The following is a 13161-nucleotide window of genomic DNA, read 5'->3' as shown; positions in this document are numbered from 1 at the left end:
GGCACGGCCCCCTCCACCTGAGCGAACACCACCTCTTTTTCCTGTCTTTCACCAGAATCCAGTCTCCTTATTCACGCATTAGTTCTTACAGCACAGGTAAATCCCTGTGGGCTGGAGCCCAGCATTTTTCTTAGGGTTTTTTTTACAAGATTGGTCAACAGCTGGGTAATAACTCTTAGAAAAATCTACACATTGTTCCACTGCCTCAGCTGTGCCGTTTTGCAGAACAATTCTAGCTGAAGTTGTAAAATTTCTCTTTGGTCCGTTCCTGCAAAACATCTTATTATAAACAAACAAACCATAATAATAATGTGCATCTATGGGAATCACTCCCAAGGGTAACCCCCCTTAAAACTATATTGTTCTACCCATCAGGTTCTGCCACTAGATAGGAGAACCTTTCCCATGAAATCATTTTTTGACCTTCATGATCCCTTCAGGGTGTACAATTAGCACAGAAGCAGCAGCTTTAGTCCACATGTTTTTCAAGCAGGATATTAACAGTATGATCATAACGAATAATACCAGACACACAAATATGTATTGAACCAGAGACCCTCTCCAGGTTCCTAGCACAGACTGTAGCCATGCACCAATGCCCCAATCATCTGGATTATAATTATGATATATATTTTTCTTCATCATAGATGTGCTTTGCTAAGTCATTCATTTGCTAATAATTGTCTAGAATACAAGTACTGTTTAGTCTTTGCTCACCTAAACAGCTGTCTATCACCCTAATAGAGAATGGCCTAAAACTGTGATTATAGCGAGGAGCATACAATTATTTCCATTTTAATATATCTGACTTACACTCAGACTAAAAGCAGGGCTATTTACCCATGCCAATAAACTTAAATAATCACCTCTATCAAAGGGGATTACTCCCATGAGCATCTTTTATAGCAATACAATCCCAACATGAGCTCTGATTATTATTTGTGGCTGACTGATAAAGTATTGATTCCATATCCCCATTTTATCAAAGTAAAACTCATTACACTTAACAGGTACACTGTCGCCCCCCCTCAGGAAGCTCAACAAACACAGAAACAGTTACAATATAATAATTAATGTTCACTCAGTCTCTGGTGCAGTGGTTCGGTGTCGGCGCAATGCGTAGATCCAGCGATCTCGTCCTGTCACTCAGATGGCAGAGTCGGTAGTCAGTTGCACTTGATATGGTCCTTCCCAGCAGGGTTGCAACATCTGGCAGGGTATATCTTCCTCACCATACCCACTCGCCAGGTATCAGGTCGTGTCTTCCCTCTACTGGAGGTCTCCAAGTGTCCAGCACCTGTTCACCAGCCCCATGCACCACTTCAATTAACAACCTACAATACTACAATAGAGAATTAGCAAATTCAACAATCCATTAGCCAAATTCATCCCTCCAGGAAGTTTTGTTGATTGGCTTGTGATGATATCAAACAGGCTCTATTACACAGTTCTGTTTGATCCAGCCCGCATTCCATGGCGTTCCTTCAGTCTGATGTCTAGTCGATCTTTTAGAGTTCTGTTCCTTCATTCCACTGTTCCAGCAGACTGAGGGTGATCTCAGTCCATCTCACCCCGAATAATCCAGCCACAGCCTGTCCCTTGATCATAATACAAGCGGTAGGTCAGTGCCCACCGAGGGCTTATCTCCATCATCAAGTGTTTGGTAGACACAGAGGCAGTGACAGCAACCCACTGGGAAAACAGATTATAAGAGCCAAGGTTTCCCTTTACAAATGTAAATTGTAAACATTTGCTACTGCATGAAAGGTTTCTCAGGAGCAGGCCTTTTGAGCTGTAGCACCTGCACCTGAACTGTAGTTGAGTTCCTTTGATAAGCATCACATTGAGATACCACATAAGTGGCTACTGCTTCAAACACGGTCCCCACCCAGGTGTCCGACAGAGTGCATTTGTCGAGCTACAAAGGGCAGTAGGCTGTGAGGGCATGCAGAGCGTCCAGTGTGCTGGCAGCACCACACTCTTTTCTAACCATGTCCTTTTCTCTGCTTTAGAGGCCTCAGCCTGAATATCCTGTAGCTGTCCCCTTTTCACCAACAGAGGTCTCACAGGGGTCTCAGACTCCTGTTCTACAAGTACTGCTCACCTGACAGCTACATCTGCAAAGTTGTTCCCTCGAGTTACTGGAAACATTTCCTTATTATGTGATTTACACTTTACCACAGCTACTTCAGTCAGCAGCTGCAAAGCTTCTAACAGTTCAGAGACAAACCCAGCATTCTTAACTGGAGTCCCTGCCATGTTGGGGAAATCCCTATTCCTTCACTGCCATCCAAAATTGTGGCATACACCAAATGTATATATACAGTCTATATAAATTGCTACAATTTTCCATTTAGCATATTTACAAGTTTCAATTAAATCTTTTCATTCGGTCTGCTAGTTCTACACCAGATTATTCACAGTTTATACAGCCAGGCAGGTAGCCTGCACAACACATAAACACGGCCCCTTGGCCACCGCATCAAGGGGTCCTGAATAATAATAGCCCACCAGACGATGCCTATCTCCATGCCTCCTGCACCAGCACAACAGCTCACGACCCATTTCTTTCACTTACATACAGATTACATACAGATGATCCGTCTGAGGGAATCCAGTCCAGGGCCAGTGCCTGCAAGAAAGCTTGTTTCAAAACATCAAAAACGGTTTCTGCTGCAGGGGTCAAGGCAATTTTGTCTTTAGACTGCACTACCCCCCTTAAACCAATATGTCACTAGACAAGCTCGTTCTGAGAAGGCATTCACCCTGGCTTTATCATGTAATTGGTTTTATACTCCTTTTTTTTCCTCTCAAGATCCAATACTTGGAGTAGCCCGGCCTTATGGATTCCCTCATTAGGTAAAACAATCACAATATCACATAACTCTATTGAGTTAGTTTACATAAATGCTATTTCATGCAGTAATTCCTTATAAAATGCTGCAGTCTGGGCCTAAAATAGGTCTGGGGTGTCCCCCACCCACATCAGTAGTTGAAACTGTACATCTTTACCCAAGCAGACTGTGACAGCTTATATTTGCTTTAAACACAACCCTTGCACTCCTTCTCCTGTAGCCTCCTGTTACCTGTTAGAAAACTTCATATCACATTTTTATGCTGTTTTAGTCTAAAAACAGGACAGCTGTGCTCCTGTGCCCCACAGTTACTGCACACTGTAAGATTATTTCACTTTTATTTAAATCCTGAGATAAATTTAGGAAGGCTACAGAGGGGTTTACTAGATTAAAACTGTTAGTTCACACACGGCTCTCGTTTCAGCTTCTGACAAGTTCTTTAATTGTGAAATCAAGCCTCTTTCTTACAATTTCTCCAAAAAACAATTTTTTTTAGTAACTGCACACCAGCTTATTAGTAGTTTTGTCTTTGAGGTTTTATATCTCGGTATAACATGAAAGTCGCACAATAATTTCGACAAACTGGCGGCTCCCTTTTCTCCTCCTTGGGAGTCTTTTTACCTCCCATTTGCAGCGCTCGCACTTCTGCATGCATGCTTCGCGAGTTATTAAATCACATCTGTCTCTGTTCGTAATATCAGGAAAGCATAGTTGCACATTCTTGGCAACATCAGGTTTTAACCCACTCAAGTAAATTTGTTTTATTACTGTGGAAGTATCTTCATTCACTTCCTTTTCATCGGCTAACCCCGAGTATACTATCCATAAAGCTATAAACCTTTCTGTAAAATCTGAAACATCCTCACTTCCTTCTGCTGACATGCTGTTACTTTTCTCTAACCAGTTTTCGGTGGGTAATGCTCTTTCAAAAATCTCCACACTAATTCCCACCCTTCTCCCAGATTCTCTCTTAAGGCGTTCTATTTCTTCTTTTGCTTTTTCTTTTTCTACATATACAACTTCGTTTCGTTCAGCCATTGCTTTAAGCTTTTCCATCAGGGATTTTTCCGTCTCATCTATGATATTCTGTTGAATTCTCAAATATTCCTCTAAATATTTTTATCCAAAGGTTCATACACTTTTCTACATTCCTGTTCAGCCTAAATTCCGTCTGACAGTCAATATTTCTTTTAAGTTTCACTTTGGATTAATCAAACTTTTTTTCCCTTCACACCAAACCATTTTCACGTTCCAAATCCTGGCTTTAAACACACAGTTGAATCGAGTTACCATTTTCGGCTCTTCTGCGAGTACAGTTCTAGTTACTACCTTCAGCCGTACTGCAGTCGTGTACCAGGATGCAACACCTGGATTGTTTCGCACGGGCAGGGCGAGATGCTATTCCTTCAGCAATCCCTCCTTTTCTACCCCACCTTCACAAAACAGGCATCTAAAACACATACACCATTAACTCATTTTTCTGTTGTACTCGCTTCAGCTTCAGGAAAACCCTGAACCCACCACAGCAACATGGAGAGGACAAGGGACTTTTTAGAAAAGAGGAGTCCTTACCTCTTTTTAGAAGCGGCCGCCTAACTTTTCCTCTCCATGTCCGTGTGGTTTAATTTAGATGGATACTTCTTCATCATTTGGGTCACGTATCCGCCAATCTGCCTCCTCCTTTTTAGAGGACGTTATAAACCTTTAGGAACAATATGATCTAGCAACAAGGTTATGTCACTGTAATTAGGCTTAAGACAATCAAGAACAAGGCGCTTGCCTTTCTTCTAAATTCTTTACGATCATCAGACAATTTAGGAAAAGACTTAACTAATGCAAATAATTCACTAGGAGACCAATGTCAATGTACATATGCTGGAGTTCCTTCTGGACCTGGAAAAGTGCACATTGGCATTTCACAAACAAGTGGCTCCGGACCGCTTTCTAATTTCGGTGGAGACTTTTTCTTTTTAGTACGCATGGCCATGACTTTAGCTGCAGCTTGCTGTTCTTTAGTTTCAAGACTAGTCTTATTTGAAGCTTCCCATTATTTCTGTGATTCCTCTTTCCATTAAATAAGTTTTCCAATTCAATTTCTTTCCTTTCTTCTCCTTCTCTTCTAAGTTTCCCCTTCTTCAGGAAACTTCTTTTTCCTAATTCAACTTTCCTCTGTCCATTCTGATTCACTTACAAAGATCCTTCATAGTTATGGGCCCCTAATTATCATATATAAATTATGTGCAAGTTCCCTTACACCTATTACCCTAGCTTTACAGTTCATGAACATAATTTTTTTTCCTAACCCAGGCTATAATTGTTTCTCCGAATTTGTCGTACATGTACTTTTGCTGGACTGCTCGGTCCCATTTTCGTCTTTGAATTTTAATTTCCCATTTTTACCGATCGGTGCCTTACTTAGAACCTTATCACATTAACTACTCCGCAGAGCAAAAACCACACGTCTGTGTTAAGATAAGTTCTTTATATGAGTCCCAGACTCATCAAACCCGCGTGAGAACACCCCTGTGGCTCGCTTCTCAAACTATTAATTTTTAAGGATCACTTACTGACGTCAGACAGCTGCCAATTCTCCAGACGCGTCTCTGGAAGGATAAACAGTTTATCCTCCGAGGTTCGTCCAATTTGCAAAAATTGTCCGGGTCCGGATGGAGTTTCAGCTGCCGTTCGCGTTCAGGTTTGTGATCCCGGACGAGCCCCCAAATTGTCATGGAAATATAACTATCAAGGAAGCCACAAGAGAGAGTTCTCACCTGAGTAAGGTCTTTATTTCAATATTGCAATATTGGGAGCCCTGCTGCCACTTCGCCAAGTGCAACCAGAGACTCAATTTGTTACAAGCAGTACAGGGTTTTTATAAGACGTTGCGCTGTAAAAAAGTTCAGCACTTGGTCCCTTCTAAAACTTCCCCTTTCTCTAAGAGAAAACAGATTACATCATAGAGCGAGAGAAGAAAAACTAGATTTGTTATTCAAAGCTTATCAGTTACTTTCAGCTAATTCTAATGACCCAGACAGCATATATTGTTTTGGTACATTGTCTTCTAAACTAACCTAAACAGTGTACTTTGTTGACGAACTGTTTTCTAAAACTCTGCACATACTGTAGCATAGCAGTTATATCCTTGAAATATTATCTAAAAGCACCAATATATTTTTTTGTAAATCTCTCTACATTTTTAAGAATCAATTAACTCATTAGATTTCCACTACAGTGTGTACACTGAGGACTGAGATATCCAGTGTGTTACTGTCAGTGTGTGTACAGTAAGGACTGAGATATCCTTCGAGTGTCTGTACAGCGAGGACTGAGATATCCAGGGTGTCACTGTCAGTGTGTGTACAGCGAGGACTGAGATATCCAGCGTGTCACTGTCAGTCTGTGTACAGTGAGGACTGAGACATCCAGCGTGTCAATGTGAGTGTCCTTACAGCGAGGACTGAGTTATCCAGCGTATCATTGTCAGTCTGTGTACCATTAGGACTGAGATATCCATCGTGTCACTGTGACTCTTTACAGCGAGGACTGAGATATCCAGCGTGTCACTGTGAGTGTCTGTACAGCGAGGACTGAGACATACAGCGTGTCACTGTCAGTGTGTGTACAGCGAGGACTGAGACATCCACCGTGTCACTGTCAGTGTGTGTACAGTGAGGACTGAGATATCTAGCGTGTCACTGTCAGTGTGTGTACAGTAAGGACTGAGATATCCAGTCTGTCACTGTAAGTTTGTGTACAGTGAGAACTGAGATATCCAACGTGTCACTGTCAGTGTCTGTACAGTGAGGACTGAGATATCCAAAGTGTCACTGTCAGTGTGTGTACAGTGAGGACTGAGATATCCAGTCTGTCACTGTCAGTGTGTGTACAGTGAGGACTGAGATATCCAACGTGTCACTGTCAGTGTCTATACAGTGAGGACTGAGATATCCAGCGTGTCACTGTCAGTTTGTGTACAGTGAGGACTGAGATATCCAACGTGTCACTATCAGTGTCAGCACAGTGAGGACTGAGATATCCAGCGTGTCACTGTGAGTGTGTGTACAGTAAGGACTGAGATATCCAGCGAGTCTCTGTACAGCGAAGACTGAGATATCCAGCGTGTCACTTTCAGTGTGTGTACAGTGAGGACTGAGATATTCAGCGCGTCACTGTCAGTGTGTGTACAGTGAGGACTGAGATATCCAGCGAGTGTCTGTACAGCGAGGACTGAGATATCCAGCGTGTCACTGTGAGTGTGTGTACAGTAAGGACTGAGATATCCTGCGAGTGTCTGTACAGCGAGGACTGAGATATCCAGCGTGTCACTGTGAGTGTGTGTACAGCGAAGACTGAGATATCCAGCGTGTCACTGTGAGTGTGTGTACAGTAAGGACTGAGATATCCAGCGAGTGTCTGTACAGCGAGGACTGAGATATCCAGCGTGTCACTGTGAGTGTGTGTACAGTAAGGACTGAGATATCCAGCGAGTGTCTGTACAGCGAGGACTGAGATATCCAGCGTGTCACTGTGAGTGTGTGTACAGTAAGGACTGACATATCCTGTGAGTGTCTGTACAGCGAGGACTGAGATATCCAGCGTGTCACTGTAAGTGTGTGTACAGTAAGGACTGAGATATCCTGCGAGTGTCTGTACAGCGAGGACTGAGATATCCAGCGTGTCACTGTGAGTGTGTGTACAGCGAAGACTGAGATATCCAGCGTGTCACTGTGAGTGTGTGTACAGTAAGGACTGAGATATCCAGCGAGTGTCTGTACAGCGAGGACTGAGATATCCAGCGTGTCACTGTGAGTGTGTGTACAGTAAGGACTGAGATATCCTGCGAGTGTCTGTACAGCGAGGACTGAGATATCCAGCGCGTCACTGTCAGTGTGTGTACAGCGAGGACTGAGATATTCAGCGCGTCACTGTCAGTGTGTGTACAGTGAGGACTGAGATATCCAGCGTGTCACTGTGAGTGTGTGTACAGTAAGGACTGAGATATCCAGCGAGTCTCTGTACAGCGAAGACTGAGATATCCAGCGTGTCACTTTCAGTGTGTGTACAGTGAGGACTGAGATATTCAGCGCGTCACTGTCAGTGTCTGTACAGCGAGGACTGAGATATCCAACGTGTCACTGTCAGTGTCTGTACAGTGAGGACTGAGATATCCAGCGTGTCACTGTGAGTGTGTGTACAGTAAGGACTGAGATATCCAGCGAGTCTCTGTACAGCGAAGACTGAGATATCCAGCGTGTCACTTTCAGTGTGTGTACAGTGAGGACTGAGATATTCAGCGCGTCACTGTCAGTGTCTGTACAGCAAGGACTGAGATATCCAACGTGTCACTGTCAGTGTCTGTACAGTGAGGACTGAGATATCCAGCGTGTCACTGTCAGTGTGTGTACAGTGAGGACTGAGATATCCAGCGTGTCACTGTCAGTGTGTGTACAGCGAGGACTGAGATATCCAGTGTGTCATTGGCAGTGTGTGTACAGCGAGGACTGAGATATCCAGCGTGTCACTGTCAGTGTGTGTACAGCGAGGACTGAGATATCCAGCGTGTCACTGTCAATGTGTGTACAGTGAGGACTGAGACATCCAGCGTGTCAATGTGAGTGTCTTTACAGCGAGGACTGAGTTATCCAGCGTGTCATTGTCAGTGTGTGTACCGTGAGGACTGAGATATCCAGCGTGTCACTGTGACTCTGTACAGTGAGGACTGAGATATCCAGTGTATCACTGTCAGTGTGTGTACAGTAAGGACTGAGATATCCTGCGAGTGTCTGTACAGCGAAGACTGAGATATCCAGGGCGTCACTGTCAGTGCGTGTACAGCGAGGACTGAGATATCCAGCGTGTCACTGTGAGTGTCTGCACAGCGAGGACTGAGATATCCAACGTGTCACTGTCAGTGTCTGTACAGTGAGGACTGAGATATCCAGCGTGTCACTGTCAGTGTGTGTACAGTGAGGACTGAGATATCCAGCGTGTCACTGTCAGTGTGTGTACAGTGAGGACTGAGATATCCAGTCTGTCACTGTCAGTGTGTGTACAGTGAGGACTGAGATATCCAACGTGTCACTGTCAGTGTCTGTACAGTGAGGACTGAGATATCCAGCGTGTCACTGTCAGTGTGTGTACAGTGAGGACTGAGATATCCAGCGTGTCACTGTCAGTGTGTGTTCAGCGAGGACTGAGATATCCAGTGTGTCATTGGCAGTGTGTGTACAGCGAGGACTGAGATATCCAGCGTGTCACTGTGACTGTCTGTACAGTGAGGACTGAGATATCCAGCGTGTCACTGTCAGTTTGTGTACAGTGAGGACTGAGATATCCAGCGTGTCACTGTCAGTTTGTGTACAGTGAGGACTGAGATATCCAACGTGTCACTGTCAGTGTCTGTACTGTGAGGACTGAGATATCCAGCGTGTCACTGTCAGTTTGTGTACAGTGAGGACTGAGATATCCAACGTGTCACTGTCAGTGTCTGTACTGTGAGGACTGAGATATCCAGCGTGTCACTGCGAGTGTCTGCACAGCGAGGACTGAGATATCCAGCGCGTCACTGTCAGTGTGTGTACAGTGAGGACTGAGACATCCAGCGTGTCAATGTGAGTGTCTTTACAGCGAGGACTGAGTTATCCAGCGTGTCATTGTCAGTGTGTGTACCGTGAGGACTGAGATATCCAGCGTGTCACTTTCAGTGTGTGTACAGTGAGGACTGAGATATTCAGCGCATCACTGTCTGTGTCTGTACAGCGAGGACTGAGATATCCAACGTGTCACTGTCAGTGTCTGTACAGTGAGGACTGAGATATCCAGCGTGTCACTGTCAGTGTGTGTACAGTGAGGACTGAGATATCCAGCGTGTCACTGTCAGTGTGTGTACAGCGAGGACTGAGATATCCAGTGTGTCATTGGCAGTGTGTGTACAGCGAGGACTGAGATATCCAGCGTGTCACTGTCAGTGTGTGTACAGCGAGGACTGAGATATCCAGCGTGTCACTGTCAGTGTGTGTACAGTGAGGACTGAGACATCCAGCGTGTCAATGTGAGTGTCTTTACAGCGAGGACTGAGTTATCCAGCGTGTCATTGTCAGTGTGTGTACTGTGAGGACTGAGATATCCAGCGTGTCACTGTGACTCTGTACAGTGAGGACTGAGATATCCAGTGTGTCACTGTCAGTGTCTGTACAGTGAGGACTGAGATATCCAGTGTATCACTGTCAGTGTGTGTACAGTAAGGACTGAGATATCCTGCGAGTGTCTGTACAGCGAAGACTGAGATATCCAGGGCGTCACTGTCAGTGCGTGTACAGCGAGGACTGAGATATCCAGCGTGTCACTGCGAGTGTCTGCACAGCGAGGACTGAGATATCCAACGTGTCACTGTCAGTGTCTGTACAGTGAGGACTGAGATATCCAGCGTGTCACTGTCAGTGTGTGTACAGTGAGGACTGAGATATCCAGCGTGTCACTGTCAGTGTGTGTACAGTGAGGACTGAGATATCCAGTCTGTCACTGTCAGTGTGTGTACAGTGAGGACTGAGATATCCAACGTGTCACTGTCAGTGTCTGTACAGTGAGGACTGAGATATCCAGCGTGTCACTGTCAGTGTGTGTTCAGCGAGGACTGAGATATCCAGTGTGTCATTGGCAGTGTGTGTACAGCGAGGACTGAGATATCCAGCGTGTCACTGTCAGTTTGTGTACAGTGAGGACTGAGATATCCAGCGTGTCACTGTCAGTTTGTGTACAGTGAGGACTGAGATATCCAACGTGTCACTGTCAGTGTCTGTACTGTAAGGACTGAGATATCCAGCGTGTCACTGCGAGTGTCTGCACAGCGAGGACTGAGATATCCAGCGCGTCACTGTCAGTGTGTGTACAGTGAGGACTGAGACATCCAGCGTGTCAATGTGAGTGTCTTTACAGCGAGGACTGAGTTATCCAGCGTGTCATTGTCAGTGTGTGTACCGTGAGGACTGAGATATCCAGCGTGTCACTGTGACTCTGTACAGTGAGGACTGAGATATCCAGTGTGTCACTGTCAGTGTCTGTACAGTGAGGACTGAGATATCCTGCGAGTGTCTGTACAGCGAAGACTGAGATATCCAGCGCGTCACTGTCAGTGTGTGTACAGTGAGGACTGAGATATCCAGTGTGTCATTGGCAGTGTCTGTACAGTGAGGACTGAGATATCCAGCGTGTCACTGTCAGTGTGTGTACCGTGAGGACTGAGATATCCAGCGTGTCACTGTGACTCTGTACAGTGAGGACTGAGATATCCAGTGTGTCACTGTCAGTGTCTGTACAGTGAGGACTGAGATATCCAGTGTGTCACTGTCAGTGTGTGTACAGTAAGGACTGAGATATCCTGCGAGTGTCTGTACAGCGAAGACTGAGATATCCAGGGCGTCACTGTCAGTGCGTGTACAGCGAGGACTGAGATATCCAGCGTGTCACTGCGAGTGTCTGCACAGCGAGGACTGAGATATCCAACGTGTCACTGTCAGTGTCTGTACAGTGAGGACTGAGATATCCAGCGTGTCACTGTCAGTGTGTGTACAGTGAGGACTGAGATATCCAGCGTGTCACTGTCAGTGTGTGTACAGTGAGGACTGAGATATCCAGTCTGTCACTGTCAGTGTGTGTACAGTGAGGACTGAGATATCCAACGTGTCACTGTCAGTGTCTGTACAGTGAGGACTGAGATATCCAGGGTGTCACTGTCACTGTGTGTACAGTGAGGACTGAGTTATCCACCGTGTCACTGTGACTGCACAGTGAGGACTGAGATATCCAGCGTGTCACTGTCAGTTTGTGTACAGTGAGGACTGAGATATCCAGCGTGTCACTGTGAGTGTGTGTACAGTGAGGACTGAGATATCCAGCGTGTCACTGTGAGTGTGTGTACAGTAAGGACTGAGATATCCTGCGAGTGTGTGTACAGCGAGGACTGAGATATCCAGCGCGTCACTGTCAGTGTGTGTACAGCGAGGACTGAGATATCCAGTGTGTCATTGGCAGTGTGTGTACAGCGAGGACTGAGATATCCAGCGTGTCACTGTGACTGTCTGTACAGTGAGGACTGAGATATCCAGCGTGTCACTGTCAGTTTGTGTACAGTGAGGACTGAGATATCCAGCGTGTCACTGTCAGTTTGTGTACAGTGAGGACTTAGATATCCAACGTGTCACTGTCAGTGTCTGTACTGTGAGGACTGAGATATCCAGCGTGTCACTGCGAGTGTCTGCACAGCGAGGACTGAGATATCCAGCGCGTCACTGTCAGTGTGTGTACAGTGAGGACTGAGATATCCAGCGTGTCACTGTGACTCTGTACAGTGAGGACTGAGATATCCAGTGTGTCACTGTCAGTGTCTGTACAGTGAGGACTGAGATATCCTGCGAGTGTCTGTACAGCGAAGACTGAGATATCCAGCGCGTCACTGTCAGTGTGTGTACAGTGAGGACTGAGATATCCAACGTGTCACTGTCAGTGTGTGTACAGTGAGGACTGAGATATTCAGCGCGTCACTGTCAGTGTCTGTACAGCGAGGACTGAGATATCCAGCGCGTCACTGTCAGTGTGTGTACAGCGAGGACTGAGATATCCAGCGTGTCACTGTCAGTGTGTGTACACTGAGGACTGAGATATCCAGTGTGTTACTGTCAGTGTGTGTACAGTAAGGACAGAGATATCCTTCGAGTGTCTGTACAGCGAGGACTGAGATATCCAGGGTGTCACTGTCACTGTGTGTACAGCGAGGACTGAGATATCCAGCGCGTCACTCTGAGTGTGTGTACAGTGAGGACTGAGATATTCAGCGCATCACTGTCAGTGTCTGTACAGCGAGGACTGAGATATCCAACGTGTCACTGTCAGTGTCTGTACAGTGAGGACTGAGATATCCAGCGTGTCACTGTCAGTGTGTGTACAGTGAGGACTGAGATATCCAGCGTGTCACTGTCAGTGTGTGTACAGCGAGGACTGAGATATCCAGCGTGTCACTGTCAGTGTCTGTACAGCGAGGACTGAGATATCCAGTGTGTCATTGGCAGTGTGTGTACAGCGAGGACTGAGATATCCAGCGTGTCATTGTCAGTGTGTGTACCGTGAGGACTGAGATATCCAGCGTGTCACTGTGACTCTGTACAGTGAGGACGGAGATATCCAGTGTGTCACTGTCAGTGTCTGTACAGTGAGGACTGAGATATCCAGTGTGTCACTGTCAGTGTGTGTACAGTAAGGACTGAGATATCCTGCGAGTGTCTGTACAGCGAAGACTGAGATATCCAGCGTG

This window comes from Lepisosteus platostomus, chromosome 27 (genome assembly GCF_059453375.1).
Source record: "Lepisosteus platostomus isolate fLepPlt1 chromosome 27, fLepPlt1.hap1, whole genome shotgun sequence".
In the NCBI taxonomy this organism is placed as follows: Eukaryota; Metazoa; Chordata; class Actinopteri; order Semionotiformes; family Lepisosteidae; genus Lepisosteus; species Lepisosteus platostomus.
This window is presented reverse-complemented; position numbering follows the sequence as displayed.